The sequence below is a fragment of the Grammomys surdaster genome, unplaced genomic scaffold, assembly GCF_004785775.1.
Source record: "Grammomys surdaster isolate TR1022 unplaced genomic scaffold, NIH_TR_1.0 220, whole genome shotgun sequence".
Classification (NCBI taxonomy): Eukaryota; Metazoa; Chordata; class Mammalia; order Rodentia; family Muridae; genus Grammomys; species Grammomys surdaster.
Genome location: NW_021604665.1, coordinates 2,339,958 through 2,347,299, shown reverse-complemented (window position 1 = coordinate 2,347,299; position 7,342 = coordinate 2,339,958).

The window sequence follows — 7,342 nt, the reverse complement described above, 5'->3', positions numbered from 1 at the left end:
GAGAGAGAGAGAGAGAGAGAGAGAGAGAGAGAGAGAGAATTCATTGACTTATTGGAAAGAAAAGTGTAGCCCCAACATCTTGTGGATTTGTCTGAGTAGTTCCATGAACACTTTAAATTTGTTCCTCTAATTCCTGTATTTATTATATAGATACTGAACCTTAGTATTCAGCAGAGCTACTTCCTAACTGCTATCATTTCCCTCCAGTTCTAGGAGATGCAGAATGACTGCATTACTACTTGAAATTTAAAATGGACCAAATGATCCTTGTAAATTCTCAAGTCCCAGGCTGGGTTGAAAGCGCAATCAGTAAAGTGCTTACCTTGAAAATATGAAGACCTGGGTGGGAGTGGGGTGCAGAAAAATATGAAGACTTAAGTTCGATCACACAGAAACTGTGTAATTCCTGTAAATCCCCCAACTCCCTTCTTGCTTGTAATTCCAGCCTGAGGAGGAGGATCCCTGGGGCTCCCTGGCCAGCTAAACCAGCCTACCTGGTGAGCACCAGGCCAGTGAGAGACCCTGTGTCACAAAACAAGGTGGACAACACGTGAGGAACAACAGCAGAAGCTGTTTTCTGGCCTCTACACACAGAGGTACCTGTATCCCACACATATGTGTACCCCTAACACACACATATGCACCCCTAACATATACATGTTCCCTAACATATACATGTGTAGCCCTGGTTGTCCCAGAATAGACAAGGCTGGCCTTTGAACTCCCAGAGATCAGTAGCATAGAACACTCCATCACAGTCTGGCAAACTCTTTTTAATGAATGTTCTGGGGCTTTTCTGATGGGAGTCAAACTGCCAGCAACTTCTCACCTCTCAGAGTTCAGAGATGCAGGCAGCAGTCACCAGCTAGGGGAGATGGGATCCTGGACCTCCTCTCATCTGTGACTCTTTGATGAGCTCTGAGTACAGTACACCTCAGGCTGAAAATGGAGCTAGAACTTAGTATGGGTGGTTACTTTTTACCTCTTCCCAAGGACTCTCCTTCCCAAACCATCCTTTAACCTATTACCTTGTTTTATATTCCTTTGAGATTTATCACAATCAAGATGAAGTTTCATTGTGTGTGTGTGTGTGTGTGTGTGTGTGTGTGTACACAAGCACACACACTCTTCTTTGCACTACATGTGTGTCTGTATGAGTTTATTGTCTGTCTTTCCAGATGGACATATAAACCATTCAAAAGAAGGCCCTTAGCACAATTCCTCATCTCCACACCCCAAAATTTCTAACAAAGCTCAACAACTTATTAGAGCCTCTCTCAGGATTTGTTGAGCATGGAAATGAATCTAAGCAGCATTAGTATCCTAGACGGCTTATACTGGAACTGTTGATGCAAACTCTCACACACAACTCTCACCTCAAAGGGAATAAAAAGTAGTTGATTCTGAAGCCAGATATGAATAACTATGGCCCAGGAGCACAACAAAGAAAGTAAAATATTGAGCCCCTCTCCCTGCAAAAAAAATTGGTGGGAACATCAGGTAGGGGGATTAAAGCAAAGCAAGGGAGTTTCCACCACAGCCCCAGATGCAACACAGGACAACTCTTAGCCTTTGGGTTGATGGAATCTAGGGATTTGTTTTGTACATTCTCAGAAGAATTTCACCTGATAGGCACAGGATGTTGGGTGAGACTCCGAGCTGGGAAATGAATAGCTGTTAAGGAGAGCAGAGATAGCCCGGGTTAAAGAGAGCAGAGAGAGCCCGAGATAATTTGGCTCCAGTCCTGCAACATGCCAGCTCTCTGCACTCACAGGTTGTAATCAATTCTTAACACATTTTTTTTCTGGATATTTTAGTTTATAAGATGCAGATCTAAAAATATCTACTATAGAATGAAAATGAAATGCTGGCCAGTACTTCTGGGGAGTTTTTAATTTGAATCTTCTCCTTCTCTTGTGTAGGGCTCTGAAATGGTTTCACAACAGAGAAGGTATCTTCTCAAAGTGTCCCAGCTACCCCTTGTGAGACACTCAGAATCTGAAGCACCTGGCCAGACCTACCAAACAGGAGCTGCATTTACAAGGCCCCAGGGAGTTCACGTGCCTTTTATTTGTAGTATAGCTTATTATGGTATTTTTCATTTATTTAATTTTTACCTTAGTTTCAAATAAGCATAGACAGTAATGAATTTCTTCATGCATTTTCATACCTAGTTAGCTTGGGTTGATGACACCCCCTTGCACGTTGCCATCTCCCTGTGGCCCACACGCTCACCTCTCACCCACTCAACCTCACACCAACTCATCTCTGAAACTGTATCCCTTCATCCTCACTATTACACTGTTAATTTGGTCACGTGCTTTATTGCCTGATCCTCCTCCCTTTAGCCCTCTACTTCCAGGCCCCAGTCTAGTTTCCTGGCCTTGCCCACATTTGATTGACCCTAGAGATACACGTATGTAAATAAAAGGTAAGGTCTATGAGAGAGAGAGAGAGAGAGAGAGAGAGAGAGAGAGAGAGAGAGAGAGGGGGGGGGGGGGGGGGGGGGGGGGAGAGCGGGAGAGCAAGAGAGCGAGAGAGCATGCATTATTTGTCTTTTTGAGTCTAGGTTACCTCAGGGTTTTTTTCCCCCTAGTTCTATCCATTTTCCTAAAAATTTAATAATTTTGTTTTTACAGCTGAATAAAATGCTGTTGTGTAGATGTGCCACATTTTCATTATCCGTCAACCTGCTGATGGACATCTAGCATGATTCCATTTCCTTCCCTTGCATCTTAAAGTCAGAGGACAGATTATCCAAACACTTCTGAACCCTTTTCTTCTTCCCCCTCCACCCTCCAGCCTGGATCCAGCCACTGCCATTGTTAAGCTTCAGGGCCCAACCCAGGAAGCAGCTTCCGTGCCTCCTGAAGTATTTATCTAAGGCATATCTGCTCAGTTCCTTCCCTCCAGATTTGTGCTGTTTATAAACATTGAAATTGACGTGTAAACAATGCTGGAGCTCCTCGGCAGAGGCCTGTGTTTCCTGGCAGGTCCGCCTCCTTCCACAGCGGTTCTCTGGGGACACGTAAACAAACAGATTTGTTTCCACTTAGAGGATGTGCCGCTGCTTCTCCCTTCATCTTGTCAGGCACGCAGGTTGATCTTCGTGTTTACTTTCAAAGCATAAAGGGTTTGCTGTGTTCCTCAGGCGTGAGTTTAAGATGGATGGATCGCCAAGTCTGCTGCTTTTGTGGAAGAGAGGTCCTAAGACTGTCCCCAAACCCTTCTTTATGTAGGACTTCGTATCTACCCTCTTGTTGCTCTGCTTTAGTCCGCTTAGGAAGCTCCGGGTGCTGAGTCTGAGAATCAGAGAGGGCCAAGGGCAAACCGTTTGCCTTCACTCTGCAGAATTTTCCTGAGCAGCTACCAAGTGTCTTTGTGTGTGTGTCAGAGCACACACAGAGTCAGGAGCTGGTGAGAGCCGATCTCTTAAAGCATGTGGAGTCCTCAGTGTACAGAAAAGACTACCCTGAAGTGTGGCTCATTGTTTTAAAATTAATTGCTGATTTATTAATATCTTCTATTTAAGAAACACCAAGGTTAAGTTAGGTGTGGTGTCTTTAATCCCAGTAGAGGTGGGTGGATTGAGGCCAGCCTGGTCTACAAAGTGAGCTCTACACAGAGATACCTCTCTTGAAAAACCTAAAAGAAAATAAGAAAAGAGAGGGAGAAGAAACGAGAAGCAGCAAGGTTTAAATTCAACTCATGTATCTATCTGTAAGTCTTACTGTCTTTCAAACTCTTCGGAATAATGTTTGGTTTCATTTTTAACCTTAATTCTAACACTAGCAAACAGACAGTGCAGGCCTCTCGTGGAGGAGGGGTACAGTCCAGAGAGGACCTTGTAAGAACGAGAGCTGTCACCTGTCACCTGCTTACACGGTAGAGGCCTTGTGGGGCAGACGGAAGTTAATGGAATTCAGAACAGAAGAATGTGTGAGAGAATGCCAGGTGACTGACTGGTGAGCATCTCTCTTGGGCAGCCATCCTTAGAGATGGCTCACACAGGGGCGGGGCCAGGAAGTTAGACTTTATCTATTATGGCCAGACATGATGTAGTGTGTGTGTGGTGTGTGTGTGTGTGTGTGTGTGTGTGTGTGTGTGTGTGTGTAGGGGGTGGCTGGGATTTTGGAAAACTAATTACTGTGGTTTGGGGAAATTTCTCACCACTTAGAAAAATTGGAAGAACCAGTAGACAGTTAAAGCCACATTTTAAAGCCCTCTACTTAGTTTCATTTTTCGTTTGTGTTATTGATAAACCTTCCTAGGTGTTTAATCTTTATAAATCTACTAAATTAAGCTAATTGATACAGTGATCCTTAAAGTGTCTTGAATACTCTAACAAATCAGCTTAATTAGATTTCAAATTAAAATCTTGAGTCAAGATCAGTTATTGCTCAATTACACAGCTTAAGTGGGTTCTATTGGGCTCACCCATACATTCTAATAGAATTATTAAATATGAACATATAAAATGTATCCTCACACAACACACACACACACACACACACACACTACCTCATAAATTTCCCCAGGATTGAAACGATGGCAGCAGCCCCTCCCAGTGTGAGAGGCCACCTTTCAGGTTCGCTGAGCTTCATGACTGAGTCTTTTGTGACTTTAACTCTCCAGCTCTCAGAAGATGCCTAAGGAAGGGTTGGGGACAGTCTCAGTCCTTCTGTCCCACAAAATCACAAGTTTTAAGGACAAGATTCATGACATGGTGATCCGTGCCTTAAACCCATGATTGAGAAACAGGAAAAAAAAATCCTTTGTGTTTTGAAAGTAAACACCAGCATCATGTCTTCTTACCCCAATAGCCATGCACTGGTCCTTTTTCTATTCACAGTTAAGTCCATCTTGTCCTATGTGCCTAAAAGGTACATGAACTTAACCAGAATCGGAGTTTTAAAAATAATTCCACAGCCCCATGACAATGACAGATGTATGACTCAGTTGGGACTGTATTTCTGGAAGATGGGGAATTTTAAAGCCTGATGTCCAAGATGACCCTCCTGATAAGAAAGATGTTCAGCGTGAACTGAAGATAAATGAGAGCAGGAGGATTGTGGGTAGTGAGAAGGCTGTCATTTTATAGGTGACCAGGGCTAGCCATGGGATGACAGACTGAGGATGGATGGACACAGGCACATGGGCATCCTTGCCTGAGAGAGTAGTGTTCAAGGCAGAGGCCTGTGCTTGGCATTTTTGAAGGGGCATAAAGAAGGATTCACATGAGGGAAGAGTAGGAGGGGGCAGAGTTAGAACAGGGCCATTTATGCATTGCTTTAGGAAATCAGGTTCTCTCCAAGTAAATAGGAAGACATTTGACTTCTGCTGTAAGAAGCCCTCTCTGCCTGTTAGAGAACAGGAGGCCAGTGCCAAGATAGAAGTAGAAAACAGGTTGAACGAACTTCCTAGAAAAAGCCAGTCCAGAAAGCAGGTGGTCTGTGATTGCCATGGAAACTGTGCAGTGTCTAGCTCTTAGGCATGTTTTCATAGCAACACAGTGGAGGGAACACAGAAAGAACCACCACACCTGGAAGCATGAAGTGGGTCGTTTCTGAGCCTGAGACTTGTCAGGTGGGAGGCACTCAGGGCAGACACCATGGAACACACGTGAAGGCACGTGAAGCTGGAGCTGGGATGGAGGTGGAATCCACAGTTGGCACCAGCTCTCATCCATCCACTCTGAACTTCGGGATGGTGCCCAGCTGTACTTTGATGCCTCCTCTGGGTGTCTAAAGGGCATCTGTGACCCGAAGCAGGAAGAAGTGACTCTCCATGAGCACTGTCTGCCTTGGGTGTCTGGTGGGAAAGGGCCCTAGAAGAAGGACCTGGTCCATTCTACTAAGACAAATAGATGGTGCCTTCTGCGTGGGTTTTTAGACTGCCTAACTACTTCTTGTAGTGGGATTTCAAAAGTTAGCATGTGCCGGGTGTCCAGTGCAGTCTAAGCCTATTGGATCCCGTGTTTTGAGCATGTGACAGGCTAAGGACTCACGGTGTTGCTTCTCACACGCTGGTGTATTCTTTTACAGGGATGCTTAGTAAGTGCCAACACTTTCTCTCCTAGACACAGAGGCCACAAGCCAGAATCAAGATGCAAGCAGAGCCTCAGTGCTGGAGAGGCTGGAAGGGATTACAGTGGCTGCCAGCATTCCTGCTGCTTCAGCATCTCAGTTTTGACCTCCAAGATCACAAGCCTTTTTCTCTTCCTGAATTCTACTCTGTCTCTCACGGGGACGCTTCTCATTGGATTTAGGTCCAACCTGAGTGAGACAGAATGGTTGCATCTCCAGATCTATAAATTAATCTCCACAGACCCCCTTTCCAAGTAAAGTCATATTAACAAGTCCTGGGAGACAGGATGTATTTATGTCTTTTGGAGGATGCTCCACTATCGAACCTATTATATCCAGTGGTGCTTACACAGAAGGAAAGATGCTGCCATTTCCATATTCCCTTAGCCGTGAAGTGTTTAAAGGGCCATTGCTTGAGTGTACACATTATTGGCGACTCCATATTGACTACTACAGACTGAGTCAAACATCATTGGTGAAAGCTTAACATGTCACCTCGATTTATGGATCAGCATAAAAAGGACAGGGCCCTCTTATGTGCTCATGGTTTTCATGTCTATTATTCTATGTAATCCTCTCAGTTCTGGGCAGGATCCCATCTACCGGCGGAAAGCAACTTGCACAAACTGGTGATCAGTAAGTTATATGGTCATGGTTGGAACTCAGGTTGTCTCGGCCACAGCACAGCTTTCTCTGGCCCCATCAGCTCTCCTGTCTGTCCCCTAGGACACTTTGTGTTCTTGTCAGGCCTGGCTTGACTTCTGTGGCCCAAAGCTCAAATTGATAAGAATGAGTTTTTAAGTTGATTCCTATGTAACTAAACAGAGCAAAATATTCCCAGAGTCCTCAGGTCAATTCTTCAGGCAAAGTGCTTATATTTATTTTTATATTCTGAAAACATACAGGTCTTGGGTTAACTTACATTCTGAAGCTTCAAAGGCCCCAATCCTGTTAAGTGACCTGAGAATGATAGAAAGGTGTCTTTGACGCAGCAGCTGAGGACCAGGATTTTATCTGAAAGTGATATCTTCAAAGTCTATTACATCTCAAAGCCAATACTGTTCATAGTGATTAGAGTTAGAGTTAATGCAGAATTTCCACCTGGAGAAGCATGCTTGTATGCAGAAAGGGGTTTGGAAAGGTTACCTTTGTTTATCTTCACAACCTAGCAAGAAGTAAGAGAATAGGGAACACATTTTCCCCCAGGGTTGCTTGCAAAGCTCTAGCCTCATCTCAAGAGCCCTGAAGTCCTCTTA